The sequence below is a fragment of the Heterodontus francisci genome, chromosome 41 (assembly GCF_036365525.1).
Source record: "Heterodontus francisci isolate sHetFra1 chromosome 41, sHetFra1.hap1, whole genome shotgun sequence".
Taxonomy (NCBI): Eukaryota; Metazoa; Chordata; class Chondrichthyes; order Heterodontiformes; family Heterodontidae; genus Heterodontus; species Heterodontus francisci.
Window position 1 is genome coordinate 21,540,515 of NC_090411.1, and position 14,266 is coordinate 21,554,780.

Sequence of the window (14,266 nt, forward strand, 5' to 3'; positions counted from 1 at the left end):
CCCTCCCACTGACGTAAGGCTCACCGGCCTATAATTTCCTGGATTATCCTTGCTACCCTTCTTAAACAGAGGAACAACATTGGCTATTCTCCAGTCCTCTGGGACCTCACCTGTAGCCAATGAGGATGCAAAGATTTCTGTCAAGGCCCCAGCAATTTCTTCCCTTGCCTCCCTCAGTATTCTGGGGTAGATCCCATCAGGCCCTGAGGACTTATCTACCTTAATGTTTTGCAAGACACCCAACACCTCCTCCTTTTTGATAATGAGATGACTGAGACTATCTACACTCCCTTCCCTAGGCTCATCATCCACCAAATCCTTCTCCTTGGTGAATACTGATGCAAAGTACTCATTTAGTACCTCGCCCATTTCCTCTGGCTCCACACATAGATTCCCTTCTCTGTCCTTGAGTGGGCCAACCCTTTCCCTAGTTACCCTCTTGCTCTTTATATACGTATAAAAAGCCTTGGGATTTTTCTTAATCCTGTTTGCCAATGACTTTTCATGACCCCTTTTAGCCTTCCTGACTCCTTGCTTAAGTTCCTTTCTACTGTCTTTATATTCCTCAAGGGATTCATCTGTTCCTAGCCTACCAGCCTTTACAAATGCTTCCTTTTTCTTTTTGATAAGGCTCACAATATCCCGCGTTATCCAAGGTTCCCGAAACTTGCCAAACTTATCCTTGTTCCTCACAGGAACATGCTGGTCCTGGATTCTAATCAATGTCGCCATTGCTTCTTTTGCCAATTCCCTTCAATCTGTGCCCTCTTGTTCTCGATCCTTCTACCAATGGGAACAGTATTTCCCGATCTACTCTTTCCAGTCGCCTCATGATTTTGAACACCTCCAGCAAATCTCTTCTCAACCTTCTCCAAGGATAACAGTCCCTACTTTTCCAATCTATCCCTATAACTGAAGTTCCTCATCCCTGGAACCATTCTCATGAATCTTTTCTGCCAACTACAGTGGGGGTTGGCGGGGGAAATCCTTGGCTGAGAAGAACAGATGACATATTGGAAGCACTAGTATGAAATGTGGAACAGATGCAACAGAGAAACTGGGAGAATGGAATAGAGGCCTTACATAAAGCAGCGTGGAAGAAATGTAGTCAAGGTGAATGTGGGAGCCAGTGGGTTTATAGCGAATATTAGTTGATAGCCCATCACCAGAAATGGACAAGTCGAGGAAGTCAAGTGGCAGTAAATTAACTATTGTCCCCAAAAAATATACCTTATTCATAAAAATCTGTTAAAAAAAAGCATTACAAAACAGTTCAAAACAGCACCAAGTTGACATTCCAAAGTGCAAAGGAAATCAGTTTTCTTCGATACAGGAGTGAGTTGCCTCACAACCCTTCCATTCCATTTTACATGCCATGTACATTTTACAGCAAACCCATATTTGGTGTATACAGCCCGCGGGGTTTCCCATGGGTCCAGCCCCTCAGTTCACTTTGGTGGGAGGACCCTACAAAGTGGTCTTTCCCCATTGAGCCTTTGCAGCGGCTGCCCCAAGCTTTAGTGCGTCCCTCAGCACGTAGTCCTGGACCTTGGAATGTGCCAGTCTGCAACACTCATGGACAACTCTTTGCGCTGGAAGACCAGCAAGTTTCGGGGAGACCAAAGAGCGTCTTTCACCGAATTGATGGTCCTCCAGCAGCAGTTGATGTTTATCTCGGTGTGTGTCGTTGGGAACAGCCCGTGGAGCACAGACTCCTGTGTTACAGAGCTGCTTGGGATGAACCTTGACAAAAACCACTGCATCTCTTTCCACACCTGCTTTGCAAAGACACATTCCAGAAGGAGGTGGGCAACTGTCTCTTCCCCACCGCAGCCACCTCGAGGGCAGCGTGCGGAGGGGGCAAGACTCCGGGCATGTAGGAAGGATCTGACTGGAAGGACCCTTCTCACCACCAGCCAAGCTACGTTTTGGTGCTTGTTTGAAAGTTCTGGTGATGAGGCATTCAACCAAATATCTTTGGCAGTCTGCTTGGGGAACCATCCAACAGGATCCATCATCTCCTTTTCCCGTAGCGCCTTGAGGACATTCCATGCAGACCACTGCCTGATGGATTGGTGGTCGAAGGTGTTTTCCCAGAGAAACTTTCCCACGAAGGATAGGTGGTATGGCACAGTCCAACTGGATGGAGTGTTACGCGGCAATGTGACCAGACCCATCCTTCACAACACCAGGGACAGGCAGAGTCTCAGCATATAGTGATGCTTGGTGTTTGCCTACTGGGGCTCTATGCGCAGCTTGATGCAGCCGCACACAAAGGTGGTCATCAGGATGAGGGCGACATTGGGTACATTATTCCCGCCCTTATCCAGAGGTTTGAACATCGTGTCCCTCCGGACCCGGTCCATTTTAGATCTCCAGATAAAGCGGAAAATGCCTCAGGTGACCGCCACGGTGCAGGAGTGGGGTATGGGCCAGACCTGTGCCACATACAGCAGCAACGTGAGCGCATCGCACCTGATGACCAAGTTCTGGTCCATAATGGAGAGAGATTGCTGCTCCCACATGCTCAGTTTATGGTGTACCCTGGCTACTCGCTCCTTCCAGGTTTTGGCACACGCCCCGGCCCTTCCGAACCATATCCACAGCACCTTCAGGTAGTCTGACCTGACGGTGAAGGGAACAAAGGATCGGTCAGCCCAGTTCCCAAAGAATACAACTGCCATCTGCCTTTACAACTGGAATTGATCCCCCAGAGGCTAATTTTTCCTTTCTGAGAAAGTGGTTTCTTACAGTCTATTGACAAACCTCTCATTTTGAAAGAAAAAAAGAAATACTTGCTTGTCATTGAAGTAATGCATCATTTATATAGCATGGCTCTTGCCGCGATTTACTTTGACTCCCGAGGCCAGTGCGCACTGGTCGCAGATGCTCATCAGTCCGCGAACGGACAGCGGATCCCAGCAGAAGACAGTGACACTGTCGAAGTACAGGGAGACTTTGACCTGAGTGCCTCTGTTGCCTTAGACTGTCACCCCTCTTAAGCCCGCATCCTTCCTACTGGACTCAGCAAAAGGTTCGATACAGCAAACAAATAAGACAGGGGAGAGAGGATAGCCCTGTCTGACTCCAGATTTGATCGGGAAACTTACTGATTCTCACCCATTGATTGAGACTGCACTACTATAGCGCTTTTCACGACTACCGGATGTTACAAAGCAGGAATGAGGTACTTTTGAAGTGTGGTCACTGTTGTAATGTAGGAATTGTTTGTCTCAAAGTCCTTGTCTTGTTGCCTGTAGCTTCATGCACCCAAGGATGACATGTTGACATGAGCATCAAGCACCCAAGGAATACATTGCCCTCCAGTCAGAACTAAAACTAGGGGAGAACACTCCCGTTCTATGCAGTTTAACGGCCTCAGAACACAGTGGTGTTGTCCTGACACCCTGCCATTTCACCCAATCGAGGCCCAATTATTGGTCATTTAAAGGCAGCTTTCCACCTCTGCTCCAATTTTATGGAAGACAGAGGGGCCTGCTGCTGTGTGGAGATGTTGCCAGGTAAGAATTAGAATTAGAATTAGAACATTACAGCGCAGTACAGGCCCTTCGGCCCTCGATGTTGCGCCAACCTGTGAAACCATCTGACCTACACTATTCCATTTTCATCCATGTGTCTATCCAATGTCCACTTAAATGCCCTTAAAGTTGGCGAGTCTACTACAAGACCTGGCAGCCTTGGGGCAGGGGGGGAATCTTCCTTTGGGGGCAATCCATGGCCCCTGGAGGGAATGACCACACCCCCTGGCAAGAACCCACACCACCCACAAAACCTTCCATTCCCCCACCCCGTCGCTGGGCCTGCCTGACTGCGTTCCTCACGGTAGGCAGTTAATTGGCTGTGCGCCATGAAATTGCAAAGGGGGTACATTGAAGGGCTGAGGCGGGGTCTCCACCACCTTCTGGCTCACCATGGGACCCCCGCTGCCAGAATAAAATCCGGCCCTTTGTGCCCTCCTCACAGCTTACATTCCCACCTACCTTTGTATCGTCAATCAATTTCTCTGGCACCTCAGGTCCCAGATGCCTGCTGGCCAAGATATCACTTCCTGGCCTTTCCGGCTAAGGTAAGGTGTAGCATCTATACTGAGTGTTGCCGACTAGCACAGTCCAGGCGTCCGAGCTGAGGGACGCCCTGAAGTTTAAAGCAGCTGCTGTAAAGGCTCAATCAGGAAAGGACATAGTGTGGAGCTCTCCCGCTATAGTACACTGAGGGATTGAACCAGTGGAAAATCCCTTTTTGGCTGAATGCATGAGCATAAGTAAAAATGCAATGTATTGCAAATGTGGATGTAACAATTATACAATTCAAAATTATGACATCTGAACAGTGTACCTGTTCAAATTTTATGAATTAAGTTTTTAAAAAAAAGTTGTTTGATAATCAGTTTAATATCTAATACGTCCCCTTTCTGAGGAAAATGATTTTTGGAATAGGGAGATGTTATGGGGGCTTGTTCCGTCCACTCTACCCATGGACCTGGTTCTGCAGTACCTCTGGAAACGGTGCAGCTTTCCTTTCAAGAGTTATTGAAAATGGAATATAGATTTTTGAGCTATGTATTATTACGAAGAATGCTGATATACATCAGCTACTGTCTCAGGGGATTTTTTTCCCCCTCATGCATTGGCTCAGTTCTGCTCCTTTCTTCCTCTTGCAGTTCTACCTCACACCAGGAGATGTCAGTCTCATGCCATTTCGCAGCAAGCTGCAGACAAGTTAATTTCCTGCCAGTCTAATACTGTGTTAATTTCTCCAGACGATAGGTGTTCACTCTTGTCCTTGCACTTTACAGGACCCTCATCAATCAGTGCAGCCTGCATTTATGCTGCATTACCTACAGCTCTTGGACATGGTTACTCTGATGCTGGCACTGAGATATCCCTTCTACCGTTGTTCTTATTATCCCTCGCTTTCAGGACTCCATTTGCTTTTTGCAGCTGGCTAGCCCTCAAACCAGATGCTTGTGAATGTGGTTGACAGATATTTCTCTGTCCTTTGAGGAAAGGGTAACAGGCATGTTGGTGCTAATGCATTTTGCCCTCTATGTGCAGTGGACAGCAAATCCATTGGTTTGCCCTAATAACGTCCTCTGAGAGTGGACAGGCCAAACTGAACAGATTGAGATGCTGCTGCATCCTTATCCTAATGTATCTCAGAGTCACATGCTATTTATGCCCGTACAGACGGCACGATCTTAATTCTACTCAGCAGAAGCCCTGTAAATCATAACAATGAAACTGACCCACTCTGGTCAAATTTCAAAGTTCCTGAACTGCTGCTGCCGCCTTTGTAAACACTTGATAAGGGGATAATTCAAATAGATTAAAAGAATTCTGCAGGGTAAATAGCAGTGGACGTGGGCAAGGATGGGCAGAAGGTGACCCCGTAACAACTGCTCAAAATAGCCGACCCGCTTAATACAGTTTATTATGGTTTGTAATTGGCGCCTGTAGTGGTGGAAAATAGTTAGCACCATTTACCTGACATAGACGGCTGTCCTGTTTTAAGGGAACAGTGTACGTAGTGGGGACTGTAATCACAAGTAAAGAGGGGATGATTCATGCTCAGCAGCAGCATCCTCACCAAGGATCATGAACCCAAAAGGATATGATTCCAAGCAAAAAAGCCATAGTCCTCACCACCCTTCTGTATGGGGCCGAGTCATGGGTCCTATAGCCCTGTCATGTACGCCTTCTCAAGCGCTTCCATCAGCGCTGCCTCCACAGCATCTTCAAGATCCACTAGCAGGACCATTGAAGTCCTGGAAATAGCCAACATCACCAGCATCGAGGCCATCCTCCTGCAAAGCCAACTGCTTTGGGCGGGTCACGTTGCCTGGATGGACGACAATCGCCTGTCCAAGATCGTGTTGTATGGAGAGCTGACCACGGATAAAAGGAACAAAGGGGTCCCATGCAAATGTTTCAAGGACTCCCTGAAGAAGTCCGTCTCTGTGTGTCACATCGACCATCGCCAGTGGGAAGCACAGGCCATGAATTGTGATGCCTGAAGATGCTACATCAGGAGGGCTATAGACACCTTTGAGACTGAGCGAAGAACCAGCATGAAAGAGAAAAGGAGGAGAAGGATAGATCTAATTGCCCCCAGCAGCGACTACACCTGCACTTGTACCCGCTGTGGGAGAAACTGTTGGTCACGCATAGGCCTGACCAGCCACCAGTGACTACAACTTTCCCAAAATCTTCGTACGTGAAGAAATGCCAAGAGATATCCATAAAATTGATATTTTGGGCCCAGTGAAATTTTGATGAAGTGAGAAAGACTGGGCAGGGTCAGTAATGTTTCTAACAAGGAAGCTGCTAACAAAGCCCAACACCAAATTGGAATGCACCCAACGTCGCCCTCATCCTGATTTCCACCTGAGATTTGTGGCACACATGCCTCACATTATTTAACTCCATCCTTTTCTGGTACAAAATTGCACATTGCCAGCAGTTCACCGGTCAGGTGGAAGGTGGGTTTAAGGTTTAATGTTCTGCTCTGACCATCCATTACTGTTTCGCTCCATTAATTACTAACAGTTGCTGCTCTTTATCTGATTATCCTGGTAATAGGTAAGTGAATTTAATGCAACAGCATCAGTGTAGCTCCAACTCTAATATGAAAGAGAAGGCAATGCGGGGCTATATTGATAGAATTGAATAAGGACAGATGGGAGGAGGTTTGTGTGCTGCATGAACATCAGCACAGACTGGTTGCAGTCTATGATGGGTAAGAATTTGGTCATCAGATGCTCTCAGAGTTACTGTACGTGGCGCAGGTCTGGACCATAACCCGCTCCTGCACGTTATAGTCACCCGAGCCATCTTCCACTTTATCTCGAGATTGAAAATGACCCATGTCCACAGGGACACCATGTTCAAACCTTTAGATATAAAGGGGGAAAAATGTACCCAACATTGCCTTCATCCTGGTCAGCTATTCTGTGACCTTGTCCTATCTACACATCTTTGTTATCTCTTGCCCCACCCCTGCTTTACTTGTTTATAACCTTTCACATTTCTAATATTTGCCAGTTCTGAAGAAGGGTCACTGACCTGAAACGTTAACTCTGCTTCTCTCTCCACAGATGCTGCCAGACCTGCTGAGTATTTCCAGCATTTCGTGTTTTTATTGCCTTCATTCTGATGGCCACATTTGTCTGCGGCTTCATCAAACTGTGCGTAGACCCTTGGTATGCAAACACTAAGTGTCACTATGTGCTGAGGTTCCAATGAATGATTCCCTCAGCAGACATTCAAACTCATTTGGCAGAATGGCTCATCAACAGAACTTTCAAACAAGCACCAAGACATAGCTTGGTTGGTGGTTGAGAAGGGCCCTCCCTGTCAGATCCTTCCTACATGCCCTGAGTCCCACCTCCTCCGCATGCTGCCCTTGAGGTGACTGCGGTGGGGAAGAGGCCCTCGCTCACTTCCTTCTGGAATGCACCTTCGCAAAGCAGATCTGGAAAGAGTTGCAGTGGTTTTTGTCAAGGTTCATCCCAAGCAGCTCCATCACACACAACTCAGTGCTCTATGGGTGGTTCCCAGGGATGCACAATGAAATAAACATCAACTGCTGCTGGAGGACCATCAACTCAGTGAAAGACGCTCTTTCATCTGCCTGAAACGTGCAAAGAGTTGTCGAAGACTGAGTGTGTTGCAGACTGGCACATTCCAAGGTCTGGGATTACATACTGAGGGATGCAATAAAGTTTGGGGCAGCCGCTGCAAAGGCTCAATGGATAAAGGCCACTGTGTAAGGCCGTCCCGCCATAGTGAACCGAGGGTCTGGAAAACCCCTCAGGCTGTATGCAGCAGAGAATGTTTGACAAGTGATGTAAATGCATATTGTAAATATAACCAGTAATGGCAAGTGTAGGGAGGCACCTCCTGTCTTGTATTGAAAGAAGATGATCTGTATTGCAGTCTGTAATGTCAAATTTGAATTATGTAATATATTTTTACAAATTTTATGAATAAAGCATGAGAAAATATCAGCATTGACTGGTAGGTCCTGTTTCTTTGTTGCATTGAGTGTCATTCTATGTAATGAATTTGAATTTTTAAAAAAAATTTCTATCATTGGCTCCTTGTAAAGCTCACAGATCATATTCTTATCCTGGGATGCAATCACAAGGACCGATGCCCTCTGTTGAATTAAGGTGGAGCTGCAGGCATACTAGCAACATATGAGGAGACATCTGTTGGATGAAGCTGGAATGTCAATACATCGCCAGTAATTTGCAAGATCACACCTTTCTGTGGAGAAAGTAAATATGTTTTCTGGTTTAATCTACTTAGAAATATTGTTCTTACTTCAGTGTCTATAACACAGACATAGAAACATTTTGGTATTTCTCGTGAACTCCATTTGAGGACAGAGGGGGTGAAATCGTCTTCGCCAGTTGTGCAAAATGGGCTCATGCAAATCATCAGCTTGTTTTTCATCACGCTTCATTTTCTTTTCCATTGAAGTTAAGGTGTACTTTGTGGGATGGATGTGACATTTGCACTCAGGAATGAACCGAACCCAAGAAACTGTTCAGCTTAGATAGCAAAATATGCTGAAAATCAGGAATGACACTGAGGACTGTGACTATGTTACATTATCCCCCCTTGTCCCCCTCAAATTCTCAAGTGTTCAATGCAGTTAATTTACAATCATTTCATAGATCCAAAATACATATACTGCAGTGATCTGAGCAAAGAATCGCTTCTCAGTCTTTTGGCTAAGATCAAGTGTAATATCTGTTCTTATAAATGCTCACTTGGTAAAGGAGAAACCATGATCAGTGGCTTTTAATCCTGGGTAAGCTTTCAGGAAAATAGCTATAACCAATCTTGGAGCTTCAGGCTAGGAAGTGCGGAACACCGTTCGGGTGGTGGTCAGTGGCAAGTGGTACAAAGGAAAACGACAAAGAAAAGACCTCCAAAAGCGTAACAGGCCATCACCCAAACCAGTGGCAAGAGGAGGCTACCTTCTGAGACAGACGACAACAGCTCCTCTTCACTGGACGATGAAGTGCTGGAAAGACGGCCCCTTCAAAAGAGGCGGCAGAACTCCAAGGAGCTGGAAGATAAAGCCCCCCATCCCATGGGCACGGGATGCTGTGATGGGCCTGGCGAGCCCCAACCCCAAAGCGCCACACCTAACGACATGGCCAGCGCATCCCAGCTCCGGGACACCGAGAGCAAAGACACGTTTGGCGCACCTCAGCTCCGGGAAGCCGGGAGCAGTGATGTTTTCGAGGAGGAACAGAGGGAAGCAGCAGAGGACAACCCAATCCTTGCTGCCTACAAGACCCCCCCGATGTCACCCCAGCGGAACAAACCCTGCATGAAAAACCAGAAGGGGTTTCTGAGCCCAACGAACGTGAAACAGCTTGTGCACACGATGGGTATGCAGGAACATCCCGAAGGACTGGGACTAGCAAGGACAAATGGTATGGGAAGCAACAACTAACTTTTAAAAAATGGGTATAAGGATTGCTTCAACTAACGTGCGCAGCATTAAATCCACTACGCGATGTGTTTCAACCTTGGATTACCTCGCCAAGGTCAAAGCCGACCTACTGTTTCTGCAGGAGTGTGGAATACCACACCTCAGCACCAACAGGCAATGGTCGCGATGGTGGTCCCACGGGCCATCGAGATCTGGTCAGGGGGTAATGATTGCCGTTCCTCCGGCCTGGGTATTCTGCTGCGGGGAGGTAATTTCACCATCTCTGAAGTTAAGGAGGTGGTGGGCGGTCGCCTCCTCGTAGCAGATGTAATGTACAACAACACTCCGCTCCGGTTGATCAACGTGTACGCCCTGGTTCAATGCAGCGAGCGGCTGACCATCTTGCAGCAGCTCCCACTGCTGCTGGCTACATCCAGGCCGGTCATCCTAGGCGGTGACCTCAACTGCATCATCGATGCAGCTGGACGATCCGGCAGAGACAACAGCAAACTGGACGCTACGTCCAGATTCCTAATAGAAACAGTTAAAGATGCCAAACTGCACGACGTCTTCAGCAAACCTGCAGACGGAGTGCAGCGTAGATAGACCTGGTCAAGATCGGACGGGTCTGCCCGTTCCAGGATTGACTTCCTGTTTGTGTCCCGCGCTGTCACGGTCAGATCCACCGACATCAAGCCGGTGTTCTTCTCTGACCACTGCCTCTGACTGGCCGACTATCACTTACAGGACGACTAGCGGGTTGGCAGGGGGATATGGAAGCTCAATGCTACACTGCTAACCCCAGAGAACGTTGAGGAACTCAAAAGGGATTACAAAGGTTGGAGGACTGTGAAACCCCTTTGAGTCTCCAGTTTCACTGTTGGGAAGCGATCAAGGAAAACATCAAGAGGTTCTTTATCCACAAAGGTGTTCAGAGGGCGAGAGAGAGACAGAGGGAAATGTCCCGACTCCAGAAAAGTATGCAAAATCTGCTCAAGCTGCGGACAATGGGGGTCGAGGTCAAGGAGGACCTCCAAGAGGTGAGGAGCCAGCAGGCCTCGCTCTTTGCCACGGAGGCCTCCAAGATCATCTTCCGGTCCAGAGTCCGCTCCATTGAGCAGGATGAGACGTGCTCGCGTTACTTCTTCCAAAAGGTACACAGAGAGAGCTCTGTTATCAGAAGCCTGAAGGAAGAGGATGGCTCGGTAACGTCTTCGCAGTCCGACATACTAAGGATCAGCAAATCCTTTTATGCTGAGCTGTATGACGCGAAGCCCACAGACAGCAGGGCCTCCCAGTCCTTCCTGTCATCTATCACAGAGGTCTTAGATGACAGCACGAGGGAGAGACTGGACAAGCCGCTAACTCTGGACGAGCTGACAAAGGCCGTCGAGTCCTTAGAGACGAGTAAAACTCACGGAAGCGACTGGGTCGACCCGGACCTGCTGGAAGTATACGAGAGTATGCTCCTGATCGGCAGCATGTCAGAATCCATGAGGAAAGGCATCATCACCCTCATCTACAAGCGGAAGGGGGAGAGGGCAGAAATCAGAAATTGGCGGCCCATCTCACTGCTTAATGTTGACTACAAAATTCTGTCCAAAGTCATAGCCAGTCGAGTCAAGCCTGCTCTGGAGTTGGTGATTCACCCTGATCAGACCTGTACTGTACCCGGCGGGAAGATCTCTGATAGTCTCGCACTACTCAGGGATACGATCGCCTATGTACGGGAAAGGAGGGTTGACACCTGCCTCATCAGCCTGGACCAGGAGAAGGCTTTTGACAGGATATCGCACACCTACATGATAGACGTGCTTTCCAAAATGGGGTTTGGGGAGGGAATCTGCAATTGGATCAAACTGCTCAACACAAATATCAGCAGCGCAATCTCAATCAATGGGTGGGAATCGGAAAGTTTTCCGATCCAATCTGGAGTCAGACAGGGCTGTCCTCTCTCCCCAGTCTTGTTTGTTTGCTGTATTGAACCCTTTGCTGAGTCTATTAGGAAGGATGCGAGCATAAGAGGGGTGACAATCCCAGGCAGTGGAGGCACTCAGGTTAAAATCTCCCTGTACATGGATGACGTCGCCGTCTTCTGCTCGGATCCGCTGTCCGTGCGCAGACTGATGAGCATCTGCGACCAGTTCGAACTGGCCTCGGGAGCCAAAGTTAATCATGGCAAGAGCGAGGCCATGTTCTTTGGGAACTGGACTTGTCCCCTTCACCGTCAGGTCCGACAACCTGAAGGTGCTGGGGATATGGTTTGGAATGGCCGGGGCGTGCACCAAAACCTGGGAGGAGCGAGTAGCCAAGGTACAACACAAGCTGAGCATGTGGGGGCAGTGATCTCTCTCCATTGTGGGTAAGAACCTGGTTATCAGGTGTGAGGCGCTCACGTTGTTGCTGTACGTGGCACAGGTGTGGCCCATACCCCACTCCTGCGCTGTGGCGGTCACCCGAGCCATTTTCCGCTTCATCTGAGGATCCAAAATGGACTGGGTCCGGAGGGACACGATGTTCAAACCTCTGGATAAGGGGAGGAAAAATTTACCCATCGTCGCCCTCATCCTGATGACCACCTTCGTGTGCGGCTGCATCAAGCTGTGTGTCGACCTCCAGTACGCAAACTCCAAGTGTCATTACGTGCTGAGGTTCTATCTGTCCCCGGTGTTGCGAAGGATGGGCCTGGTCACATTGCCGCAGAACGCTCCATGCAGTTGGGCCGTGCCGTACCACCTATTCGTTGTGGAGCAGTTTCTGCGGAAAAACAGCTTTCACCACCGATCCATCAGGCAGTGGTTTGCACGGAATGGCCTCATGGCTCTACGGGAGAAGGAGACGGTGGATCCTGTCGGATGGTTCCCCGAGCAGACTGCCAAAGTCATTTGGCACGATGTCTCATCACCAGAACTTTCAAACAAGCACCAAGACGTAGCTTGGCTGGTGGTGAGAAGGGCCCTCCCCGTTACATCCTTCCTGCACGCCCGGAGTCTTGCACCCCCCTTCCGCACACTGCCCTCGAGGTGGCTGTGGTGGGGAAGAGACCGTTGCCCACCTCCTTCTGGAATGTGTCTTTGCAAAGCAGGTGTGGAAATAGTTGCAGTGGTTTTTGTCGAGGTTCATCCCAAGCAGCTCTGTAACACAGGAGTCTGTGCTCTACGGGCTTTTCCCAGGGACGCACACTGAGATAAACATCAACTGCTGCTGCAGGACCATCAATGCAGTGAAAGATGCTCTTTGGTCTGCCCGAACTTGCTGGTGTTCCAGCACAAAGAGTTGTCCACGACCACGTGTTGCAGACTGGCACATTCCAAGGTCCAGGACTACGTGCTGAGGGATGCACTAAAACTTGGGGCAGACGCTGTAAAGGCTCAATGGGGAAAGACCACTGTGTAAAGTCCTCCCACCAAAGTGAACTGAGGCACTGGACCCGTGGGAAACCCCTCGGGCTGTATACACCAAATATGGGTTTGCTGTAAAATGCACATGGCATGTAAAATAGAATGGAAGGGTTGTGAGGCAACTCACTCCTGTCTCGAAGAAAACTGATTTCCTTTGCACTTTTTGGAATGTCAGCTTGGTACTGTTTTGAAATGCATTTTTTTTTACAGATTTTTATGAATAAAGTATATTTTTTGGGGAAAAAAATTTCTCCCAGGACCAAGCTAACCCATTGCCCTTCGGGTGTGCTGACGCCTGCAATGTCCCCAAATGTGGGATACTCGACTGCACAATTTGTGGTCTTGGGGGACTGCGTTCGCGCTCTCCCCTGGTTTTGCAAATCAAAATTAGAAGTTCACTTCGCGTCTCTCAGCTTCTTGCATCAACAGCTTCTCTTACAAGCGCTTGTGCTCCACTGCTCTGCTCGCAACCTCTCTTTCATCTCTTCTGCACACACCTCTCCATCCACCTCAATGTGTTGCCCCACAGTTCAAAAATTGCCCGCCTTATTTACTACTCTACAAAACACCCTTCCTCCAAACCCCTCAACGCATTCAACAGCAAATTATGCCAATTCCCACCCACACCACCACACTGTCCCCCTACCCCCAGGACCACAAACTCATATGACCTTCACACTACATACATGGCAGCAGACACCTTGGCCCAAATGGCCTCTTTCTGTGCTGTAAACTTTCTAGGATTCTAACAACATTTGCAAAGCTGCATCCCAACTCTGTACTTGCTCAAAGACACCTAACAATACATTCAACCTACACATAGAAACATAGAACATAGGAGCAGGGGAAGGCCATTTGGCCCTTCGAGCCTGCTCTGCCATTCATTATGATCATGGCTGATCATCCAACTCAGTAACCTGTTCCTGCTTTCCCCCCATATCCTTTGATCCCTTTCGTCCCAAGAGCTATTGGCCTCGACTGCTTTCTGTGGTAACGAATTCCACAGGCTCACCACTCTCTGGGTGAAGAAAGTTCTCATCTCAGTCCTGAAAGGTTTACCCCGTATCCTTAGACTATGACCCCTGGTTCTGGACTCCCCCACCATCGGGAACATCCTTCCTGCATGCACCCTGTCAAGTCCTGTTAGAATTTTATAGCTTTCTTTGAGATGCCCCCTCATTCTTCGGGACTCCAGTGAATATAATCCTAACCGACTCAGTCTCTCCTCATATGTCAGTCCTGCCATCCCAGGAATCAGTCTGGTAAACCTTCGCTGCACTCCCTCCATAGCAAAAACATCCTTCCTCAGATAAGGAGACCAAAACTGCACACAATATTCCAGATGTGGCCTCATCAAGGCCCTGTATAATTGCAGCAAGACATCCCTGCTCCTG

The 14,266-nt window shown here is 48.5% G+C and overlaps 2 pseudogenes; both read left to right on the plus strand.

The window, feature by feature from the left end:
* Nucleotides 1-8,738: 8,738 nt before the first annotated feature.
* On the plus strand, nt 8,739-8,847 carry LOC137354819 (U2 spliceosomal RNA; annotated as a pseudogene).
* A 4,252-nt stretch (nt 8,848-13,099) lies between these two features.
* On the plus strand, nt 13,100-13,243 carry LOC137355119 (U1 spliceosomal RNA; annotated as a pseudogene).
* The last annotated feature ends 1,023 nt before the right edge of the window (nt 13,244-14,266 follow it).